The sequence below is a fragment of the Puntigrus tetrazona genome, chromosome 5 (genome assembly GCF_018831695.1).
Source record: "Puntigrus tetrazona isolate hp1 chromosome 5, ASM1883169v1, whole genome shotgun sequence".
Classification (NCBI taxonomy): Eukaryota; Metazoa; Chordata; class Actinopteri; order Cypriniformes; family Cyprinidae; genus Puntigrus; species Puntigrus tetrazona.
In genome coordinates this window covers 2,936,976-2,961,975 of record NC_056703.1, presented here as the reverse complement: position 1 = coordinate 2,961,975, position 25,000 = coordinate 2,936,976, and the positions used below count along the sequence as shown (strand labels likewise).

Below are 25,000 nucleotides of genomic sequence, written 5' to 3'. Positions count from 1 at the left end.
TATTAAATACGGTTTTATATTTGTGTGATTTTCATTAAAGGACAGTTGAAGTCATTTTGAGACACAGCATTAATATAATTATGAAATAATTTATTATATATATATATATATATATATATATATATATATATATATATACATTTTTATACTGCAATATATGTTATTTATTGTTGCTTGTTTCTGCCAGGGAATAACGCAGTAAAAATGTGACTCCAGTTTTGGACTGTTGATTAACTGTTGATTAGTTTTTATAATCAAATATATTAGTAAATCAGTCCTGCTGCAGGACATTAAATTACTAAAGATTTTTATGATGAGAACATCTCTAGTATCTCTCATAAAGCAGAGGTAAAGGACCAGAAGGTTGCAAGTCAATTTATCTATTGTCCGTGTATGAAATGTTGCGTTAAAACCTCTGTTAAATGGGTATTGCTTGACGTTTTCAGGAGACTTGGGCTGCACACGGACCCTGCAGAAGAAGTGGACCACCTTCCAGAAAGCTAGGCTGATGTGTTCTTTCCCGGCGCCACATCACCTTCAATAACCTGCGAGCTGTCTTCACCTTGCCCGGGGCTGACTGGAGGAGCACCAGCTTCTACTGGCATCTTCCACGCAGCAGTGGTGAGCCAACCCTGCTTCGAACACTGCGCTATAACGGACAAAAGTATTGGCACCCCCTTCAAATGGACGGGTTTGACTCTTTAGTCATTTCCGTGAACTCTAATATTAATGTTTAGCGTATAAGGATATTCTAAGGAACGTGCTTCTAATTTCATAGCAGCAGGTTGAACAGGAGCCTTACGATGCATGAAAACATTAAGGGATCGTGTCACACTGAAGACAGGAGTCATAAATGGCACCTATAACTATATATTAGAATAGATAAATGTTATTTTTAACTGTTAGCATATCTTACAACGATACATTCAGCCTTGGTGAACAAGAGAAAAAATATTGAGATCTTGAGATTGCTGTCAGATATATATATATGACTAAATGTAAATGTAAATTGTATAATCTTGTATAAAAATATTTAAGGCACGGTTCTAATCTTAGCTGAACACCTCTGATGTGACGTTAAAAGCAGACCTTGGGCCAAAACTCATCGCCAAACACCAATGACTTGTATATCGCTGCATGGACAAAAGTATTGGCACCCCATTCTTTAGAACAGGAGAAAGAGCAGCATCCAAAAAATTGCTAAGAGCTTAATTTGGACGTAATTTAAAGATGAGTTTCTCAACAAACAAAAAAAATTGCAGCCTCAAATTCTTGATTTTAAAACAGATGCATATCATTCAAATATTGTCCTATCTAACAAATCAGACATCAATGGAAATCTCGATTGAAAATCTTAATTTAAAAAAGAGTCACGTATATACAAGTCATTGGTTCAAGGTCTGGTTCTGCAGACCAGTCAAAATCTTCAATAATTTCATTCTGAACCTTGTCTTATATACATTCAAGTTAGAATAGAAAAGGCTCCTGTGCAAACCGTTGCCATAAAATGAGAAGCACGCATGCTTAAACATTAGGATTTGCACTAAACAGCCAAACCTGCTGATTAGAAGAGAGAATCCCAATGCTTTGGCAAATACAGTGCATTCCTCAGTAGTTGTGAAAGTCGCTCTGTCCTCTGCGTGTGTAAAAGCGCCACCGTGCCAAACATCCAGCCGCGTTCCTCAAGAGTAGAAAATGCTGCACTGTCATTATGCTGACAGTAAGGCTATTACAGTAATAAAGCAGCTGATGTAGTTTAGACTGACTCTTTCTCTTCATGTTTGCTCTCTCTCTCTCAGGGGGGACGTGGACGTGTCTGCGGTGTGTCAGTACCAGATCGGAGAGGTGAAAAACGTGTTCGACGGGCCGTATAAGGAGTACAGGGAGTCGTCTCAGCGCTGGGGCCGATTCACTGGCACCGTTCCCAGCCCTCGACCCGGAGCGGTGAGCTCCGCAGACGCTGGCCGTGACTAAGCGAGTCGCTAAAAATAGACTTTTGTGCATACAGTCATTTCTCAGGCCGTAAATCAGAATTTAATAAGTGTCCTGTTGGATTACGAGAGTTGAAAGAGAGTTTTTAAAAAAAGGGCCTTCACAGAAGAACCATTTTGTCCATTCAGTTCTTGCTTTATAATCTGAAGTACCTTATTTCACCACAAAGATGCTTTGTGAAACAGAGGTTCTTCAGATGTTGAAGAGTCTTCGTGGAACCATGTAGACAAAGGTTCTTCTGTGGCATCGTTAAGCACCTTTATTTTTAAAGCGTACGTCAAAACATAATCAGAAAAGGTAGATTGTTTGTGAGGTATGCTGAGATGAGCAGAGGAGTATAGTAACGATAAGCAAGGCCATTCAGAACTCAACTACAGAAATACCATTACAATTTGTACAATTTTGATGCAATTTTATCCCAAGCGACTTACGAATGAGGACAACTTCAAGCAATCAGAACCAACAAAAGAACAACAATGTGACTCAGTCTCAGATAGCACAGGCTTTTTTTATATAATAGATGCAAAGAAAACAAGTAGATAGAATAAAGAACAAGAAATGCTTTTTTTTTTTAAATAAAACAAGTCAAAAAAATAGAAAAAGAACAGAATGCCAGTTTTATGAGGATCATTTTTATTATAAATAAAAATAAAAAATTAGAGAGTATATGTAGAATAAGAGAGTGCTGGAGGGTCGAGTGTTTTTTTTTTAAAAAGAAAACAAACAGGTAAAATAAAGTTAGAATGGATATGGATTTCTTGAAGATGAAGATTCAGCTGTTATTTGTTTCGTTTTTATTTTATTCAGCAGGAACACGTCAAATCAATCAGACTACATAAATATACAGAAAACTGTATTTGCTGTAATTTTGAAAATAAATGCAAAAAATTAAATAAATAAACGCTTGGTGAGCAAGAGGACGAAGATCTCAGAGATTGCTGTCGAGAATTTAAATGAATTGAAAATGAAAATGTAGCTTTTTTGAAAATAGTAAAGAAGCTCAGTTTATATATTGATCGCTAGTTAATCACATTAAACTTTACGGACCGAGAAAGAAGAACGCTTCATTTCCCCCAGTTCTTTCTTCTTGTTATTTAAAATCAAGTTGGGTGTGTTTTGAATTGCATGAATAAAATCATGTTCAATTGTAAAATGCTTGTCAGACACAGAACGACATGCTGTATAAAGCCAGTAAAACTCCGATTTAAAGACCTCCCTTGTTCTTTCTACAGTGCATCACGAACTTTGACCGAGAGAACGGCTACAACAGTTCTCTGCAGCTGCCCGACGCCACGCTGAACTTTGCCAAGAAGCATCCGCTGATGGAGGACCGGGCCGAAGCTCGCCCCCTGCTGCTCACGAAAGGCATCAACTTCACCCGACTAGCAGTGGACAGAGTGAGCTCGCTGGACCAGAGACCCTACAACATGCTCTTCATAGGCACAGGTATGCACACGGAAACGGACTCGTGTGCGAATCGTGTATTTCTTTGTCAAGAGGGTTATTGGACACTTTCCAGCGTCGTCTTTATTGTCCCTTTATCCTTCTGTGCACTAGTGTGAATAGAGCGGCCACAGAAAGCATTTTATTGGCCATAATGTTGTATCTAAGTGGAAAAGTCACCTCCGCCAGTTGATTCCTGTCAGACGGGAAGGTCAGACCTTCAAATAAAAATTGAAAAGATGTATCTGGCCTTGGCAATCTCACATAAACACACTCACACTCAGGGCTCAACCATGCGCTGCGTGGCGTCTCTTTAAAGAAGCCGATGAGTCCGGTATTGCACACGAAAGACAAATGCAATACAGCTAGCCTCAGCCTAGTTAGTTAACTAAAAAATTCAATGCAATCAATTTTGCCATTTTTCAATTGTTATTACTCAGTTGCAAGTAAACGTTATATTAAACATCATATGTTGTTTAATATAAAATATACATGTTTTTGTACTTACGCTTTTTTATGTCTAAATTACTAATGGTGGGTTTAAAGAAATTAATTTGGATGCTGCATGAACTACTTACACACTGCAGGACTATTAAAAATATATAATGAAAGTAAATGGGTAAAAACACTTCTCACTTGCTGGAAGAAAGTCTTTGGGTGAGGCTTTCGGTTCGTTAGAACGCTGTAGTAAATAACGAGGAGAATAACAACGTGCAAAAACAGTAAAACTATTTAAAAAACATGATAAAACACACCCGTTTTCAACATCATAATCATAGCTGGACGATGAGACCGGAAGATAGACTTACAGAATGATCGCATTTTACATAAAAAAGGTGCATAGTTAAACCTCTCTTCAATTACTATTAGCTGATTTAAATGTTTGAATGCAGGCAGCGTGTGTGTGTGTGTGTGTGTGTGTGTGTGTGTGTGTGTGTGTGTGCGTGCGTGCGTGCGTGCGTGCGTTCGTGCGTGCGTGTGTGCGTGCGTGTGTGCGTGTGTGTGTGAGTGCGTGTGTGCGTGTGCGTGCGTGTGTGTGTCTGTGTCTGTGTGTGTGTGCGTGCGTGCGTGTGTGTGTCTGTGTGTGTGCGTGCGTGCGTGTGTGTGTGTGTGTGTGTGTGTGTGTGTGTGTGCGTGTGTGTGGCAGTGAGAATCAGAGTCTTCGACTGAGGATTAAGAGGAACACAGATAGTCTGACATGAGCAAAAGTGTCAGGGTGGATTTGTAAAGCACACCCTGTAGCTCTTCTGCTTTCCTCCGTTATCCCTTTTCCTCACTCTCTCTTTTTTCTGGTGACGAAGAGAGGGGTCAGTGGCACATTATCTGTGACAAGCACTGTGTGAGAGAACGGGATAAAGTACACACACACACACACACAGAGTTATGATAGGTCGCGGCACCAGCTGGGGTGTATTCAATTTTCCTGCCGTAATCGGCGTAACCTTGTTCCTAAAATCCAATGACGGAGAAATATGCCACGTGTTGATGATGCATTAATGGACTATTTGTCTCTCCTTTCTCGCCTTTTCTCCTCTCCTTCCCTATTCTATTATTTCTCCCCCTATGTATGCGATCCATCCCCATCTTCCCTCACTGCTTGTGGCTCAGCGGATGGATGGCTCCAGCGTGTGGTGATTCTGGGTTCAGAAGCTCATGTGATAGAAGAGATCCAGCTGTTTGATCGGCAGCAGCCGGTGGACAGCCTCACCATCTCACACGGCAAAGTAATTTCCAATCTCTTTGAACGCAGCTCTCCCGCCTGAACGGCATTAACTGCTTTTGTTCAAACTGAGTCGAAAAAGAAAACGCACTGATAACAGAAAATAAATGACGTGCTTGTATTGTTTTACTTATTCGTCCCCAGTGTGAGGAAGTAACTAGTTACATGTAAGCGGAATTATGTAATTTAAGGTCAAAATAGGGTGCTTCATCATGCTTTTAAGTACTGAGCAATACTGTATGGTAATGAGTAGGTTTTGGTTTAGGGATACTTGTAATTATGCATAATTAATTGTTGTTATTAAAGTCTATACATGTATTGTGTAACAAGGACATCTTAACATAAAATGTTACGAAAAACAAAGCGTAACCGTAATTCTCAGCAGTTACTGAGAAATAAAAGTGTTTCTTTAGTTACTTATTAAAATCTTAATGAGTGCAAAGGGGGTTACATCTGAATATTTTCTCACACATATAGATTTGATCGATTTATTTCAGAATATGCATCGACTGTGCATTGAAATATGAGACACTACTGTTTCTGGACATTTATTTGATAAGTATTTTATTTCCTATTTGAGTTTATGCATATGCTTTGTTTTTTAAGATAAATTTTTTTAAAGAATTTTTTTCTTTTAATTAAGCTTAATACCCATTAAATGTCATGCTTTTAAACCATTATTAAACCTCAGAACTCATGAACTCAAAGAGAAGAGAGCTGCAAAATACTATTTCTGTGGTGGCTGTGATTGAAATTGAATTATCATAATCTTAATTCAAATGATGAAAGATTCTGAAAGTCTGATAGTAATGAGTGCGAGTTCTACTGTAAGGTTAACCCTGCTTTGATTAAATGTTTGAAAAATGAGAAATAGCTGAAAGCATTCATTTTATACTTAGAAAAGTAATCCATTACATTACTTTAATAAAGTAACTGAAATAGTTACACTACTTATACCGTTTTTTAATAATGTAACTTGTAGTCCGTAAGCTATTGCATTTACAAAGTAACTTTCCCGACACTGTTCATTCCCAAATCTTTCCATTGGTTCTCCACAGAAGTATTTGTACATTGGCTCGCGCTCCGAGGTTCTTCAGCTGCCCTTGGCAAACTGCAGCCGCTACCATTCACAGCCAGACTGCCTTCTGTCCCGAGATCCATACTGCGCCTGGGACAGCGAGGGACGCGCTTGTGTCCGCATCGACCTCCACCGCGGGTAAGTTCATCTGTCTCTGAGCTGCTTCTGCTGCTAACATCCTTTCAGTGTTGGAGATGAACTAGTTACATGTAACTAAATTATGTTATTTAATTACAAAATAAGGTAACACTTTATCTTAAGGTTCCCTTGTTACACGTTACATGTATTTCCTGTTATAAGTATCTGTGTTGTGGAGTAACTAGTTACATGTAACAGCATCATAACTTATTTATAAAATAAGGTAACACTTTATCTTAAGTTCCCCTTGTTACACGTTACATGTACTTCCTATTATAAGAATCTGTGTTGTGGAGTAACTAGTTACATGTAACGGCATTACATAATTTAGTTTTAAAATAAAGTAACACTTTATCTTAAGGTTCCCTTGTTACACGTTACATGTACTTCCTATTATAAGAATCTGTGTTGTGGAGTAACTAGTTACATGTAACAGCATTACATAATTTATTTATAAAATAAGGTAACACTTTATCTTAAGGTTCTCTTGTTACACGTTACATGTATTTCCTGTTATAAAAATCTGTGTTGTGAGATGAACTAGTTACATGTAACCAAATTATGTTATTTAATAACAAAATAAGGTAACACTTTATCTTAAGGTCCCCTTGTTACACGTTACATGTATTTCCTGTTATAAGAATCTGTGTTGTGGAGTAACTAGTTACATGTAACAGCATTACATAATTTATTTATAAAATAAGGTAACACTTTATCTTAAGGTTCCCTTGTTACATGTTACATGTACTTCCTATTATAAGAATCTGTGTTGTGGAGTAACTAGTTACACTAACAGCATTACATAATTTAGTTATAAAATAAAGTAACACTTTATCTTAAGGTTCCCTTGTTACACGTTACATGTACTTCCTATTATAAGAATCTGTGTTGTGGAGTAACTAGTTACATGTAACAGCATTACATAATTTATTTATAAAATAAGGTAACACTTTATCTTAAGGTCCCCTTGTTACACGTTACATGTATTTCCTGTTATAAGAATCTGTGTTGTGGAGTAACTAGTTACATGTAACAGCATTACATAATTTATTTATAAAATAAGGTAACACTTTATCTTAAGGTCCCTTGTTACACGTTACATGTATTTCCTGTTATAAAAATCTGTGTTGTGGAGTAACTAGTTACACTAACAGCATTACATAATTTAGTTATAAAATAAAGTAACACTTTATCTTAAGGTTCCTTGTTACATGTTACATGTACTTCCTATTATAAGAATCTGTGTTGTGGAGTAACTAGTTACACTAACAGCATTACATAATTTAGTTATAAAATAAAGTAACACTTTATCTTAAGGTTCCCCTTGTTACACGTTACATGTACTTCCTATTATAAGAATCTGTGTTGTGGAGTAACTAGTTACATGTAACAGCATTCATAACTTATTTATAAAATAAGGTAACACTTTATCTTAAGTTCCCCTTGTTACACATTACATGTACTTCCTATTATAAGAATCTGTGTTGTGGAGATGAACTAGTTACATGTAACCAAATTATGTTATTTAATTACAAAATAAGGTAACACTTTATCTTAAGGTTCCCTTGTTACATGTTACATGTATTTCCTGTTATAAGAATCTGTGTTGTGGAGTAACTAGTTACATGTAACAGCATTACATAATTTATTTATAAAATAAGGTTACGCTTTATCTTAAGGTTTACTTGTTGCACATGTTACGTGTACTCACTATTGTAAAAACCATGTTATAGAGTAACTAGTTACATGTAACAACATTATGTAATTTAATTACAAAATAAAGTAACGCTTTATTTTAAGTTTTTCTTTGTTACACATGTTACATGTACTTACTATTATAAGAACCAGTGTTGTGGATTAACTAGTTGTAACATGTAACAGCGTTATGTGATTTAATTACAAAATAATGTAACACTTAATTTTAGGGTTGCAGTGTGATCATATATTTATGTACTGAGTAATATTAATTAACTACATGCACTTACGTTTGTCTTACGCATTTACATTTACAATATGTTTAGAGTTAGGACTAAGGTTACCGTCATGTAATTGCCAAGATAATTGTTAATGCAAAGATAATTGTTATTATTATAGTAAGTGCATGTAATATGTGTAAAAGACACCTTAAAAAGTGTTAGCCAAAACAAATGTTATCAAACTGTAATCTGCTATAATTACTGATAAAAACAAATTGAATTACAAAGGGGGTTACATCTATTTTTCTCACACACACTTATTGATTTATTTCATAAATTGCATTGACTGCTCTAAACTAAGAGACACCAATGTTTCAGGACACTGGCACTTAATCAATAACTGTTTTATTTCCTGTTTGGGTTCGCGTATAGGCCTGTGCTTTATTTTTAAAGATGAATTTTTCACCTGTGTTTAACCTCGGTATGATCTCAAAGAAAAAGCGATCCAATTTTTAATTTAAATGATGGATTTTGACGTTAACCCTGCCTGCCTTACGCATTTGAAAATAATTAAAAGTTGGAAAGATTATCTATTGAGAACGGTATTCAAATCTTACATGACTTTAATAAAGTAATTTAAATACAATTGTAAATAGAGTAACTTGTAGTCTGTAACCTATTACACTTCCAAAGTAACCTTTCACCATCATCCGTGTCTGTTGTGCTCTTCTCTTTATTTCCGTTCCGCTTACTCCTCATCGTTTTGCGAAGGCTTTCCCTTTCCACCCCTCTGTTCTCCTCCGCAGGACCCTCTTTGTACTTTTAAGCCGCATCCCTATAGCAGTGTGTCTAACAGCCTTCTGACACATCGTCAATATTTGTGCTCCCCCCCACAGCTCCACATCCACGCTCTCACAGGACCTCATGCTGGAGAGGTTCAGCCGAGGAAAAGCCAAGTTTGATAAGCCTTTCTCCATCCCCAGTCCAGGTACGTCAGACTTATGCTGCCCCCCGCAGGCCCGTGCCCCTGAACTGAGTGCTTTTCCATTAAAACTCAAAGAGTCAATGACTGAAATACACAGTGCTTAACACATTTATTATACCACCTGTCTAGACAAATCACTAATATTTTAGAAATCTTGTATTATCATTTTTATTAGGCAGATAACAAGCTGAAACAACTCGATAGTCTGTGAATTCACGTGTTTATACAGGAAGCTGGCACTTTCAGCATCTCACAGAATCAGAAATTAATCAGCGTGGCATTCTACAATTAAATCTTATTTTTCATTAACAGTTTTACTTTCAACTGCGTGCACACTAAATCTTCGCTTGTCACATAGTTTCTGTAAGCTGACTCTCAAACAGCAGAAGAACGTGACGCTTATTCTCGAACTTTGACTTCTCGACAAAACACAACAAAAAAGCCAACAGGAATTAATATAATGAGAAAGGTGTTTGCAAATGTTTGCTTCTGAGATGTCTTTTTGTGATCCTTTGAATGTAGTGCTTCATTTTTTGCATTTCATTGCAATAAAAATTTGTGCATATTTTATTTTAAAATGACCTTTTTCAATTAATAGTTGTATATAGTTATTAATATATATATATATATATATATATATATATATATATATATATCATTTGTTTAATATATTTTAATCATTTTTAGCAGAAACCATTTTACAAAAAAGTTAAAAAAATATTATAAATTAAAAGCATTTATTTATTTTTGCATTTAATTTGAAAGAAATTGCAGAAAATATTAATAAAACAATAACAAAATGTAACAAAATGACTATATTATAGTCATATATCAATATATTACATTTTATTGATTTGTATTATTATTTATAAAATTTAAATGTAAAATATTATTGTTGCTGTTTTCCCCTATAACATTCAAATTTTTACCAAAAACTATTACTAAAACAAAACGCACAATGTAAAAAAAATATGACTATTTTATTGCATTTATTAAATTTGATTGTTTTGTATTATTTATTTTAAAAATATAATATTGTATTTGTTGTTGTTGTTTTTTTCTCCAGATCATTCTAGGTTGCGAAATGTGACTGTGGTTGTTGGGTCAGATCTGGTTTTGCCCTGCCATCTGGTTTCCAACTTGGCCCAGCCTTTCTGGGAGCTCAACGAACGTGAGCTGGCCCTGGTGGAAGGCGGAGCCCGGGGCCCCGGTCGACCGAGCCCTCCGCGCCCTCGTCATCCCCAGGCCGGGCCCCTTCAGGCGGGCCGCCATCATCTGCTCGGAGGAGCAAGGCGTGAAGTTCCAGACGGAGAGGTACCAGGTGGCGGTGGTGGCCAGCGCACCCGTCTTCATGGAGGCCGGCCCGGACGGAAGCATGGGCTTGTTCTGGGTCCTGGTGATCACTTTGGGAGCCGCTTGTCTGCTGCTGCTCATCGCATCTTTGTATCTGCGCCGGAGACTGAAGTTGGCGCTGGGTAAAGGGGCGGAAATGAAGCCGCTGGAGAGCACTTTGGTCTACCCCATCACTTTACCCAAAGAGCCTCCGAGTCGCCCGTCCTTCGTCCCGAGCAAGATGGCGAACATTTAAGACCGCTTCTGGGGAAACGGGGGCCAATTATTACTACTCGGACGGATCGCTAAAAATCGTGCCTGGGCATGCGCTGTGCTCCACAGGAGCTCGGCGTCCCCAGCGCCATTCCCGGTCAGCCCATTCACTCTCCGAGCAGACTGAGCCTCACCAACATCCGGAGCTCGAGCGCCAACGGATACATCCGGCTCAACCTGAGCACGGCCGGAGAGGAGCGCTCCAGCATCCAGGGCATTGGCATGGCCGGCCGAGACAGCGACTACTCCAGCCCGTTCAAAGAGGAGCTCCGGAAAACTCTGCAGCAGAGGGCGTGCTTCCCGGACGCCAATCCCGAGAGTCTTCGGTGTAAACCTCGTGACGGGAAAACCTCAGCTACCTCCCTCCTGCTCGGGGAACTCTCTTCATCCGCAAACTCTTTCTTCTCAGTCAGCACTTCCATCTCACGACATTCCCTTGGATTATTCTACTAACATTCGACAAGCTTTTGTACATGTCTGTTTTGGAAGGACCGGGCGACCGAGCCTCGGCTAAAAAAGCAGGTACATCTCTGAGAGGAACCCAACCAGCCGAATGTAGCCGTGGGTCTGAACTGCGACTGATAACAGACCCCTATCGTTTGGCGAGAGGATGCGGAGTTTATTTTTGACGACACGTTTGAGACGCATCAACTCCAATCGCTCGATGACAATCACGCTCGCGGAGTGAGCCGTTAAACCGAAGCAGGACTCGAACGACGCGAACTAAGCGCTTTGCCTTTCTTTCTTCGGCGGCTCGGCGATTTTTTAAAAAGTCTTTTTCTGAGAATGTGTACTGAGACTTGCAGCACTAATATATTGTGAGGTTTTTTTCCATGTCTGTTTATTGCAAGGATTTCTTCTTCTTTTTTTTTACGATTGCGATTTACGATAGCTTCATCTGAAATGTGAAAGGATGAGCAGTGCTAGTAGCATGCAGCAGAATGTTGTACTAAGACTGCGTTGGATGTGACAGCAAGTGCATTACTGTATATATTTGGCTGGAGCTGCCAAATGAAGTACAAGCCCCGTGTTTGCCTACGTGATAAAGCAGGTAAACGAAGCCAACCTTCCGTCTGGATTGGTTTAGAAGACTCTGCCCATGCTATGAAGCCGAAGCTGGACTTTTTGTAGAAGTCTAGAACGAATGGCAGAGGCTACGGCTGATTGAACACAGGTGAGATGGCACAGAGTCATTTATATGTAGGATGCGATTTAATTCGAAATTGCACGACGACGAGTTTGTTTGTACGTAACTCTTCTACAACGTCAACCAGCGGTCATCGGAGTATTAGTAGACTATCTGCTTAATATCAGTCAACTTATTCTAAACCAGCCCTACTGAGAGAGTTACTAGAATTAATGAGAGTTGGTTGACTTGTAGTTAAGTGCAACCCAGTCATGCATTGGCGTTCAAAAAATTGCACGATTTTGCTCACCGAGCATTAAAATATTAACGCTGTAATATTTTGAAATATTATTGCAAATTAAAAGAACCGTTTTCTACTTGAAAGTATTTTGAAATGTTATTTTATTTCCGCTATGCAAAGCTGAATTTAGTCTTCAGAAAGCTTTGTAATGCGAGGTACAAAACCAGTCATAAACTGAGATGCATGCACGATCTGAAATAAATGCGCTTTCTACCGATGCATGGTTTGTTAGGATGGGACAGCCTTTGGCTGAGAGACAACTATTTGAAAATGTGAGGGTGCCAAAAATATGAATATTGTGAAAATCGCCTTCGAGCTTGTCCAAAGCGTAGTTATCATAAAACACGTTTTGGTAGGAAATTTACTAAATAGTTAAATGAACGGGGTAGAATTTTACTTAATATACCAATGATTTTTGGCGTAAAAGAAAAAGAGTGTATTGTTGGCTATTTCTACAACTATATTTGCTCCAGGTCACAAAAATGATGCATTTATTTGTTAAGTATTAATTTCTTTAAAAATCCCAGAACTTTGAACGGTGCATAAAAGCAGCAAATTCTTGATTTGCGAGATTGTACTATTTTGATGAATTTGTATGCGTTTTGTTTAAAAAGACTCATTTATATCCTCTAAAAGCTATAACCTGACTCTCTTTTGTCTTCCAGCGGGCTTGGCAACTCTTAAAGACTAAATGCAAAAACAGGGTGAAAGCAGAGGACATTTCATTCCGTCGACTTTGATTGTGACGACAAATGAAGGAGATTTTTTTTTCCGTGACCTGGCGGGTGGAGAGGCACTGCGACGCTCATCACGGATCCATACTTCGTTGCATGGTGTTCTGCAAAATATAGCGTATCGGTTTCAACGGCAAAACAATAGTCTCGTGTATTTCAAAAAAAGACGTTTTCGTAACTGTGCCTCTTCACCTCGGGTGAAGCCAAAGCAGACTGCAGACGTGTTTCTTCCGTTTCTTGTTTTTTGCGTTGCTTTTTATCCTCTGTTTTTATGTTCTGGAGTTTGTCCATTGCACAGAACTCAAGTGTTGTCTGAACTCTTTGTTACTACTACTCTTGTTTTGGTGGAATGCTATTCTTCGTGGCATGAGAGCTTTACGATTTTCTCAAGCGGCTTTCCATTCTGTCACCGGCTCTTTTCTAGTCTGCGATCTAGTGTGCACCGCACTGCGCAAGAGGGACGTTTACACTTCAGAAAAGATCTTTTACTAAAAAGAGCGCCGAGAAACGTCAGATTAACAAGGACCCAATCCTTTCTGCCAGGACTTCTCAGGGTGGGCTTCTGACTCTCTTGAAATTGTTTTTAATTTCACTAATCGCTTTGATAATGACATAATTTCAGCGCAGCGACCAGAAGTGTTGCATATGCTTGTTTGCATCATGCATGGCTTTTTTTATACTGACCAGTATTTCCTGCTTGATTAGAAAAAAATAAAAATACGGTCATCTCGGTTCATTTCATCTCACGTGGCTTTAAACCTGCTGTTACTTTGTGAGTTTTGTATTATGAAATTCTCTTTTCTTGCAATTTAAGATATCTTGCTGTTATTTTTTCTTCTTCTTTTTTAGGTAATTATGTTAAGTAACTTATTTTGCTTGTACAAAAGTGGATATTTATTACCATTGTACATATGCCCTTATTTTTATATATGTATATATCAACAGAAAATAAAAGTAGAGATCAGTTCACAGTGAGTCTGTTGTGTTTGTTTATTTGACTGTTCGACTTTAAAATGCCATTGAACTCGTCCAATTGTTACATTGTCTATATGAAGCTTTTCATACTTATTCTGCTAAAAAAATTTTTTTGAATGTAGCTAAAATAATTATTTTTAAGGTAGCAAAACTTACTTAATATATATATATATATATATATATATATATATATATATATATATATATATATATATATAATAAAAAATAAAATAAAAAATATATATATATATATATATATATATATATATATAAAAATATATATATATATATATATATATATATATAGGAATTAATACTTTTTTTAGCAAGAGCACTTTAAATTGCTGCAATAAATTATTTTATTAAAATATTTTAACATTAATAAATTATAATTTTTCTTCTTTGTTTCTATTTATCAAAGAATCCTGGAAGAAAGCATTGTTTTTGAGCATTAAATCAGAATAATGTCAGAAGTTCATGTGACGCTGAAGACCGGAGTAAAGATGCTGAAAACTCAGCTGCGCTTCACAGAAATAAATTATAAAATAGAAAAGAGTTTCTTTAAATTATTATAATAATAACATTATTGTTTTACTGTATTTTTATGAATTATTGATGAGCATGAATGATTCTTAAGTAAGGTTTTACATTTAGTGCAAGCCTGAAGTTTCTGATTATTTTCTCTAGACTCTGGAATTATAAACAGTAATCTAAAAACGTAATGTAAAATTCAGTAAATGAATATTTCAATGTTTATTTAAATAAACATGAGTGTCCTGTAGGCATGAGGAATGTTTTTTTCTTGATTTCTCCAGACAGGCTTTAGAGGAAAAGCGAGAGCTGGCATTCATTTTGCATTCGTGTATACATCAAACTATTTCGCTTTTTGGGCGGCGTGAACTCGCACAATCCCACTCACAAACTTTTGTGTGATATCTAAAAATGCATTAAGTTAGCTGATGTTTCGCCTTTCCATGTTGCCAAAAAGATGCCGAATGTTTAGTGCATGCGTTTATTATCACATCTCTCTTTGATGATTACTGTAAGCTCTGTTTTCTCCGGTTTGCTCTGTGAGCGTTTATCACCTGTGTCCTCTCGTGTTATCTGTCTGACTTCCTTTCTCCTTCTATTCCCGCTTGGTGAACCTCTTTGTGTCCTCAGATGTGTCGTCTGTGTTGTTTTATGGCTCTTATAGGACCTCTGTTTATCAGGAGGGTAACCACTCAACTCAGAAAGCGTTCGTTTAACCAAAGCTGTGCATAATTAGTTTCTTCTTACAGTTTTTCTCATTCTCTTTCTCGATCCTTGATATCGGCAAAGAAGCATTCCTCAAAGCAAAAGCCTGTAACTTACTCGAACTCTTTGGCTCATCTCTCAAAAGTAAGTGTTTGTGTCAACGGGGGTATCAGTGCCATCAGAATGAAACGTCCTTGCGTCGTTGTTCACAAACAAGACATTCAAGACATTAAGTGAAGAGTTTGGAGGACGTGCATTGAAACGCAGAAGCCCGCGCTTCTTACGAACGGATCTATTTCAAAAGTACAAATTTGCACGTCATGTGGGATATTTATTGAGGAAGACGTGGTTATGCTTCTAGCGTTCTGACAAGAAAGCACGCGTAACAGCGTTGTTGTGATACGGAAAAACGAATAAAGGCACAAAAGCGAAAAACGCAGAGTCAGAAAGCCGAACGCATGAACGTCCCTCAGGCAGAGCGATGAAGAATTACAGAGGAAGTTATCATCGGATCATCTACTTTCTATTCATTAGTGAAAGATTCAGCTTCACAGAAAGTCTAACAGAAATGTGTAAGCTATATATATATATATCTTGAACAGGAAGTTAAGTGCTGGGCGTCCGGTCAGAGGAGAACTGACCTCAACTGAGTCTGGTTTCTCCCAAGGTTTTTTTTTTCTCCATTCTGTATGGATGGGGTTCTGGTTCCTCTGTCTTCTTGGTTGGGGACACTTAACTTCTAGTGATTTAATGTCGAATTGATAACAGAGTCCGTCTCTGCATTTAATAAGAAATTGGTCAATCTCTTCATTATACATCCCTGTCATTATACTGTACAGTGCTTTGATGCAACCTGTGTTGTTAAAAGCGCTATAGAAATAAAAATGATTGATTGATTGATTGATTGATATATATGCTTGACAGTCGGTGACAACTGCATCAGCGGTTTAGCATGGAATGTCTTCTATGATAGGACTGTTGCACAGAGAACTGATTCTTCTGAAGAACACGACACCAGCTAATGACAGCAACTGCGGACGCATGTAAATAATCGTTTGCATAAATGCATAAAACTGTGCCAGTAGCAGCGTAGAACGAGTCGTTTTTAGAATGACAAAATGCACCGAAGCCGCTGTTTGTATGTGAAGGTTCGCACGCTCTCAGAAATAAAGGTAGAAAAGCTGTCACCGGAGAAGAACCTCTTCAGAAGGTACATGTTTGTACTTAAGGGTCCGTTTTGGTACGTATTGGTAATTAAAGCGTACCTAATAGGTGCAAAAGTCTAGGTTCTGCCCCGCTGACAGCTTTTCTACCTTTATTTCGCTGGTTTCTTTGACTTGATCAAACCTCCATTTAAGCGAGTATGTATGAAGTTATTGTTTGTTTGCTACTTGCTTGGAAAAAAAAGAGCCATACAAAGTATGATGTGTTTTTCTTAAAATACGTAGCCCATATCAGAGTTTTCCAGACACATTTGGAAATCCTAATTGGCCGACTCGGCCAAAAATGTACCGCGTAAAGCTCGTCTAGATAAAACTGATCCGCCGTGACCCCGTGAAGTCCTCCAGGAACCTCCCTAGGCCCGTTTCCGTGAACGGTTTGGTAGATTTCCAAGGTGTCTCCAGCCAAACTCTTGACCTCGCTGCGTCTGTTTGCCAAGCTCTCTGCAGAAATGCATTGCTCCGGGGGAAGAGCAGGCTCGTTGTCAGAATACAGCATCGTCTCCCGCCGCAATCATCCTTGTTCCCCGTCACGCCGCTTCCTGTGACCCGCCACAAGACCAACAGTGTTGACTTACAGCATCTTATTGACGGGATAGCAATAGTAAACCGCATGCTTTTTACGTAAAATGTGGTTCTATAAAACATACATTTACTATTAGCCTCTACAAAATATATTTTTATTAAATGCTATGTTGGTCATTTTGGTCAATGTCATTTTATTTCCTTTTATTTGTTAAAAACGAGTAGGTTACGTTTTGGAGGTCTAAAAATCAGAATCACTAATTGATAAAACATGTAAATATTTATAGCTAAAATTAGCTATATCATATTAGCTGAAATCACGTAGTGATTTCTACATTTTAAACGTTGAAATACATCTAAATTGTGCATTTTAGCGTCAATGTACAAAAATGCATGGATGATAGATGCAGGATGGATGATCTGGTCCAGTTTTCACTAAACACAAAGCATTTTAAACACTAACAGCAAAACTTTAGAAGCAAACTAAAAGACAGAGCCACAATCTATCCTGGGATAGTTGCCTTGGAATATATATAGTAACACATTATTTGCATTTATTTGCACATGTATGTTTTCCCATGCATCTTTTGTTTTTGGAGGTTATTCCAAATCTAAATTTCTGGCACAGCTTTAAGACGCCTCCTAAAACGTCCAGCGTTTTCAAGGACTTTCACAGCTCGCAAAAGATGAACAGCATTTTAAAGACATACTGGCAAACATTTTCAATCAAAATAGTTGCAATATTAACCTGCATGTTTCTGAAATCTAGAGATTTCTTTCTTTCGCGTCTAGTCAAAGGCTTACAGCTCACCTTATTTTTATTACTTGGAAAACTAGCAAAAACATTTTCACACTTCAAGGTCTCCACAATCTCACGACTATTTATGAAGCGTCCCGTTGGCGTAAATACTATTTACTGAATCCTTTTCAGTTCATACGGTTCATTAATTTCAGCAAAAAAGGTTTCACAGTCAGTGTTGCGAGAATCAACATTAATTCTACAATTAAAATATTTATTAAGAATTGTATATATATATATATATATATATATATATATATATATATATATATATATATATATATATATATAAATGTAATTAAATAAAAAATAAATAAAAATAAAATATATATATATATATATATATATATTTATTTATTTATTTAATTACATTAATGTAATTAAATAAAAAAAAATAAAACAAAAAAAATATATATATATATATATATATATATATATATATATATATTTAATTTAATTACATTTTTATATATATATATATATATATATAAATGTAATTCAAGTTAAATATATATATGTGTGTAATAATATATATATATATATATATATATATATATATATATATATATATATATATATATATATATATATATATATATATTTATTTTTATTTTATGTTGGTATGTTGAACAGAAAATAATGAAAATGATGAAATGATGAATATTCTTCACGCCAGCAGAAGTCTTGAGATCCAGGAGTGAATATGTTCTCGCGATCATTTCAAGTGATGAAAAATAAGCTCATTTATCGTTCACGTGAACGCATGCGCATAAAATGTCCAAATCCCTGCCGACCGCTGTTTCCGTTTGCTTTGGTTTTCGCCAGCTGCAATTCGTAACTCTTTCTACACTGTTCAAAAAATTCCCCGTGAAACGTCAAAGGATCATATAAGAGATTGCCAGGAAGTGACCACGTCAAGCTCCAAAACGGACAGAGAAATGATATCTGGTACGATTAAGAGGTGATATTTCAAGCAGGGCGATTCGTGCAGCAGTTTTGGGTATGCACTTGCTTTTTTATCCGCGTCTGCCAATTTTGACAGCACATTTGCATTCATGCATTCGGCTGACATCGTGCCAAGCAAATTACAGGTCACTGGATCCATGCACGTTAATCAGTAGGAAACTGTGACCTTGATATTGTTAAAGCGGTCTCTTTGCAATCTCGAACGACCGGCCTACCTGCAAAAAGCCCTGTACACCAGTCAATTAGCGCGCTAAAACGCGTCAGCGCGCGGAAAGGTGACAGTTGCAGGCAGTGATCAAAGACGACGCCAGACAGCTTCTTCAGACATCCACACTCAGCTCAATCTCTCACGAAGAAACACCTCCAGTCAAACAGAGCGAGATATTTCAAGATCACACGATTTATTTCCTTCGAGATGGAGGCTGTTTGCAGTGCCTGACTGAATATCTTAAGGAATAAATTATGAGTGATCAGTTTCGTTTAAAGCAGCTTTTGATCTCGCACTCTGTCGTTCTCTTTCACATAAACAGACGCAAAATGCTAATTTGCTGTTTGGTGGGTAACGTGGAGAAAAAACCAAAAAACAAACTATAATTGCAAACTGTCTGAATTACAGAAGCGGGATATAATGTGATTATCGGATCAGCTGTAAAACCCTGCTAACGAGACAAAATATAGATGCTTGTGTGTGCATGCTAAAGTTAGAGGCAAACTGCTAATAAGAAATCAAAGTGGCGCTCTGCAGCCCAGATTAATGCTACCAGAGGCATCAAAGAATTCATGGGAAAAAGCACAAGTTCTCAACAATGTTTGACAGAATTGGGGTGCCTTGGCGAGAAGCGCGTCAAAGAGACGGTGACTCAGCTTTAACTGTCACTGGATCCAAATTAGTGGATATCAGCGGCGCTTATGGTGGAAGTCGATGCTAAACCAATTCTCTAACTTTACATGATGTGTCAGGCCTCTTTCACATCACTAACTCACAGACGCTACGCGTCAATAAGACGCTCTCTGGTTCTTTTGTCTTACATCGGGAAGCTGTCATTATTTTATCAAGTTGGTTGTCAGATTTTCTGTGTTGGAGTACAACAAATGGATGAAAGACGATGGGAAGTGGGGGCGCAAATAAAATAAAATAAAATAAAATAAAATAAAATAAAATAAAATAAAATAATAAAATATTCCAATGCTTATTTTATGTAAAATGTATATTTTTATGCCAAATTAATTCATTAACTGGCAAATGCAATGACAAACTAACCATTTTTATATATGTAATATACACATATATATATATATATATATATATATATATATATATATATTTTTTTTTATATATATATATATACACACACACACATATATATATATATATATATATATATATATATATATATATATAAAATGTCTGTTTTTTTGACTATTTGAAAGGTTACTTAATTTGTTAAATATCGTTCATTTAAAAATAAATTATTTATTTATTTATATGTGGTTTAAATGAAGAAAAATATTTATTTGATCATCTTAAAAGAATTATTATTTTTAATTAATACAAAATTTTTTTTTTATCATAATACATGAATAAAACATGGTATTACCACAGTGACAAATTAAAAAATGGCATAGTTAAATGTAAATGAATACATTTCAGGGATAAAAATAGTGCGTCTGATTTTGTCTGTGAAGGTGTCACGTTCTCTGGACTCTTTGTTTATGTTTTTGTCTCGTGCCATGTGTTCCCTGTGCCCTGCCTTTCCTCCATGTTAATTGTCTGCAGCCGTGTCTCGTCAGTGTTGTCAATTACCCCGTGTATTTAAGTCCTGTGTTTTGAGTTCTGTTTGTCCGAGCGTCGAGGTCCATACCTGATGTCTTTGCCTGTGTTTATCCTGCCTGCCTGTTCGACCTGCCTGCCTGTATATCCTTTATTTTGCCATTTTGGAATTAAACCCTTTTATTTTCATTTAATCTCGTTGTGTGCTCTCGTGCTTACCACACAACCGTGACAGAACGCTCGGACCTACAAAAAGTAAATAGCGGCGTATTTTCCCCCTTATTTTTATATATTTTTTTTTTTGCCATGTTTGCCCAGTTTAAAGACCCAAACTTCCTCATCCGCCTGCTGGAGCAGGGGGATTGCTCTCTCGAGGACTACACCGAACTGTTCCTCGAACTGGCCAACGACTCGCGCTACCCGGACAGCTTTCTGTGCGGAACCTATTTCCGCGCGGACTTAATACCTCCAGCCAAGCCCAGCTGTCTGTCCGGAGCCGGTCCTCGAGAGAGCCTCGCCGCGTACGTCGAGTGGGTGCTGGTGTCCTGCAAATCTACAATGATGGTTGCGCCTGAGGACAACGACACCAGCCCCACTCCAGATCCAGAGCCTAGCTCAGCCCTTCACCGCATGGTCGAGCCCCAGCCTGAGCCCACCGCTGACACGGGGGCGGAGTCGAGCGCGACCACGGACCCATCGTCACAGAGAGCGACAGAGCCGTGGGGCGTAACAGGACCCCGAGCCGTATATCGTCAGACCAGGTGCGCGAGCCAGCTGGCGGAGCTCACCGCGATGAGGTCAGCCGTCTGTCAGGAGAGCGTGGAGTGGAGCTCCGCCCACTACACATCGGCTGAGGATGAGCTGATCATCCACCTGGGGCTGCTGGATCTGCAAAGCGAGCTGAATGATGTGGACTTGGACTTGGACTTAGACTGGGCACCTCCCCTGTATCCTGAGTTCCTGTTCCCGCCCAGCCGCCCCGTTAGCCCGCTGGTTCCGCCCAGCCGCCCCGTTAGCCCGCTGGTTCCGCCCAGCCGTCCCGTTAGCCCGCTGGTTCCGCCCAGCCGTCCCGTTAGCCCGCTGGTTCCGCCCAGCCGTCCCGTTCCAGTGCCCGGCGCCCGCGTGCGCTCTGTCCCGTTCAGTGCCCGCGCCACGTGCGCTCTGTCCGTTCAGTGCCCGCGCCACGGGCGCTCTGTCCGTTCCAGTGCCCGCGCCCACGTGCGCTCCCTCCAGTGCCGCCTCAAGTTTTCCCACCCCTCCCACCCATGCCACACCACGTCGATGGATCCCAGCAGCCCCTGCGCTCATCCTCAGCAAACCATCTGGAGCTCGCCACGGGTCTGCGGTCTCCATCGCCATCGAGGTTGGAGGATCCCTCGCCTCACCGTCCTGCCTCCGAGACCCAGACTCCTCCTCGGCTCGTAGACCCGTCGGCTCCCCCTGGGCTCCTAGCTCCCTCCTCTACACCGTGGTCCGTCAGTCCACCAGCTCCACCAGGCTCCATCGTCCCTCCGGCTCCGCCTTGGTCTGTCGTCGACCATCCGTCGCCTCGGGATTCCTCTCCTCCGGCTTCGCCTCGTCCCTCCATCCCACCGGCTCTGTCAGGCTCCTCCTTCCCTCCGGCTTCACCTCAGTCCTCAGTCGCTCTGGCTCCGCGCGTCCTTCCCCGTCCCCGTCTCCGTGTCAGTCGCCGAAGCCTGCGGCGTGCGCCTTGGACCTCCAGCGCCTCGACGTCACCCTGGCTCTTCGGCTCTCCGTCTCCACCTCAGGCTCCTCCTCCACCTGCTCCGCCGCCGTCGGTCGGCCCCATGGAGTCGATGGCTGCTCCTCCTCCGTCGGCTCCACCTTGGACCACCATAGCTGGGCTCTGGATCTCCTCCTGCTCCGGACTCCTCCTGTCTTCTCCCTGGCTCCTCCCTCCGTCTGTTCCTCCTTGGACCCTTCTGCCTACTGCCTGCCCCCTCCTGGGGATCCGTCCTCCACCAGAACCTCCTCCCAAGACCCGGTATCCCCAAATCCTAGTCATTTTTGTTTTGTTTGATTATTTGATGTTACCCTTTAGGTGCGAGGACGCACCTTCCGGGAGGGGGGGGTAATGTCACGTTCTCTGGACTCTTTATGTTTTTGTCTCGTGCCATGTGTTCCCTGTGCCCTGCCTTTCCTCCATGTTAATTGTCTGCAGCCGTGTCTCGTCAGTGTTGTCAATTACCCCGTGTATTTAAGTCCTGTGTTTTGAGTTCTGTTTGTCCGAGCGTCGAGGTCCATACCTGATGTCTTTGCCTGTTTATCCTGCCTGCCTGTTCGACCTGCCTGTCTGTATATCCTTTATTTTGCCATTTTGGAATTAAACCCTTTTATTTTCATTTAATCTCGTTGTGTGCTCTCGTGCTTACCACACAACCGTGACAGAAGGATTCTTACTGTTTTTATGTCTCAAGTGAGTTTTGCTTGTATCTGTTAATGCCACTTATTAGAATTGGCTTTCTTTTCTTAGTTTTTATTGCGAACAGATAATAACGTCCATAACAAACAAAACCGCAAAGGTCAAACGAACATGAAGCAAAAATGCATTTTCATTACTAATGCTATTCTTCGCCACAAAAACCCATCAATATGAAATGTGGGTTAATGAAAAAGCATTTATCGGACCGCGTCATCGCCCGAAGCAGCCTCCTCTGTGTCCAGAAACACCTGGGCTCCTCTGGATCTCGTTTGTGGTTTTCATCTCTCCATTCAACACAGTCAGACCGTGCCAGACATCACTCCATCCATCTGCCGGCGGATCAGTCTTCCCAATAAACAGGTCAAAGTCTTTATGATGCACAAACGTCTACCTGTCAGGTCTTATATCCGTGAGTCCTGACAGACTGCACATCTGCTAAGACCCTCCAGCATCTGATAAAACAAGCAGATCACATCCATTCAATAAACTGGAATCAGCGTCAATGGTGTATGCCGTAAAGAACCATGCTTGGTTCCACAAGGAAGCCTTCGGTCAAATATATGTCTTGTTCTTACCTTTTTATAATTTGAAGAAACTCCTTTCAGCCCAAAGGTTAACTTTACATGATGTGTCAGGCCTCTTTCACGTGAACTCACAGACGCTTCGTGTCAAGAAGATGCTCTCTGGTTGTTAACAAATGCAGACAAACAATGGAGAACTGGGAGTGCAAATAAAATAAAATTAAAATAAAATAAAATAAAATAAAATGTATATTTTTATGCAAAATTAATTTATGAACCAGCAAATGGTTTATGCAAACTAACCATTTTTCTAAACGTAATAAAAAATATATTTATTGAAATTGAAATTTTTTGACTATTAAAAAAAATATTTTTGTTTTGTTTTTTTTTGTTACATTTGTTAAATATTCAAATGTGTATATATTTGTCTGTTTGACAAGCTTTTTTGTATTTAATTGAATGCCATAAAGAACCATTTTTGGTTCCGCGAAGAAGCATTCGGTCAGATATACAGTATATGTCTTTTTCTTACCTTTTTATAATTTGAAGAAACTCCTTTTGGCACAAAGAACATTTTGTGAAACAGACAGGTCCTTTAGATTTTTGATGTTTCTTTATGAAACTATTTAGATTTTTTTTTTTTAAATGCATCTTTATTTTGTGCAGATGCCTGCTCTTTCAAATATTTGGAGTCTAAGATTTTCCTGTTTTAATAATGTATTTCTTAAGCTCATCAAGGCTGCCTTATTTATTTATTTGAATGAATGAATCTATTTGAGTTTTTGTGGTTGCTTCGCCATAAGGTTGCTGGCAATAAATGCAATATTTTCAGAACACCAGGCTACTTTTGAACGTCCATCAAGGAAAAAACGTGCTTTTTTGGGCTACATGATGATGCAGTTAGGCATCTGACACAGATGGGGCATCTATCAGCAGGGGCCAAACCCTGCTGCCCTGAAACATGCCTGCAGAACCCCAGCAGAGCTGAACGTGTTTTACTAGCATCTCGGAGGAACTAGAAAGGTGTCTTCCTTCTGAAAAGATGTTCAGCAGTTAACTGGCACAACGTGACAGCATGCGGAGAAAACAACTGTAACGGAGAAAAACACCACTTTAGGCAGGCTTTAGAAATTTCGGCTCGAAAATAGCAAGTGATAGCGTTTTAATATTTGTGGCGAAATATCTTTTTTAACTAATTTTAGACAGTACTTAGCCGCCTAATATATGTTTTTTTACTGTACAATTTTAAAGAGTGATATTTATTTATTTATTATTTCTTTATTTGTTCGTTATTACAGTTACACGCTGACTATAATGTCTAGCACGTTTACATTTTATTCAGAAATTGTTTTCACAAATATTGCTGGGAGATATAAATAACATTTGTGCGACGATATAAATGGCATAAATAACGTTTTTTACTCCACTACACCTAAAGTGATTCAAAAGCGCAACAGGCACGCTCGGATATGATTGGCCGTTCGGAAGCACATGACGCGTTTCCTT

At 38.9% G+C, this 25,000-nt stretch overlaps 1 long non-coding RNA gene and 1 pseudogene across 1 annotated transcript; both read left to right on the top strand.

The window, feature by feature from the left end:
- Positions 1 to 11,330, top strand: part of LOC122346130 — a 31,768-nt pseudogene extending 20,438 nt beyond the window's left edge.
- A 313-nt stretch (positions 11,331 to 11,643) lies between these two features.
- LOC122346059 lies at positions 11,644 to 13,492 on the top strand. Its single transcript, XR_006251081.1, has 3 exons — positions 11,644 to 12,051; positions 12,152 to 12,153; positions 12,970 to 13,492. It is a non-coding gene; the product is annotated as an uncharacterized LOC122346059 (long non-coding RNA).
- The last annotated feature ends 11,508 nt before the right edge of the window (positions 13,493 to 25,000 follow it).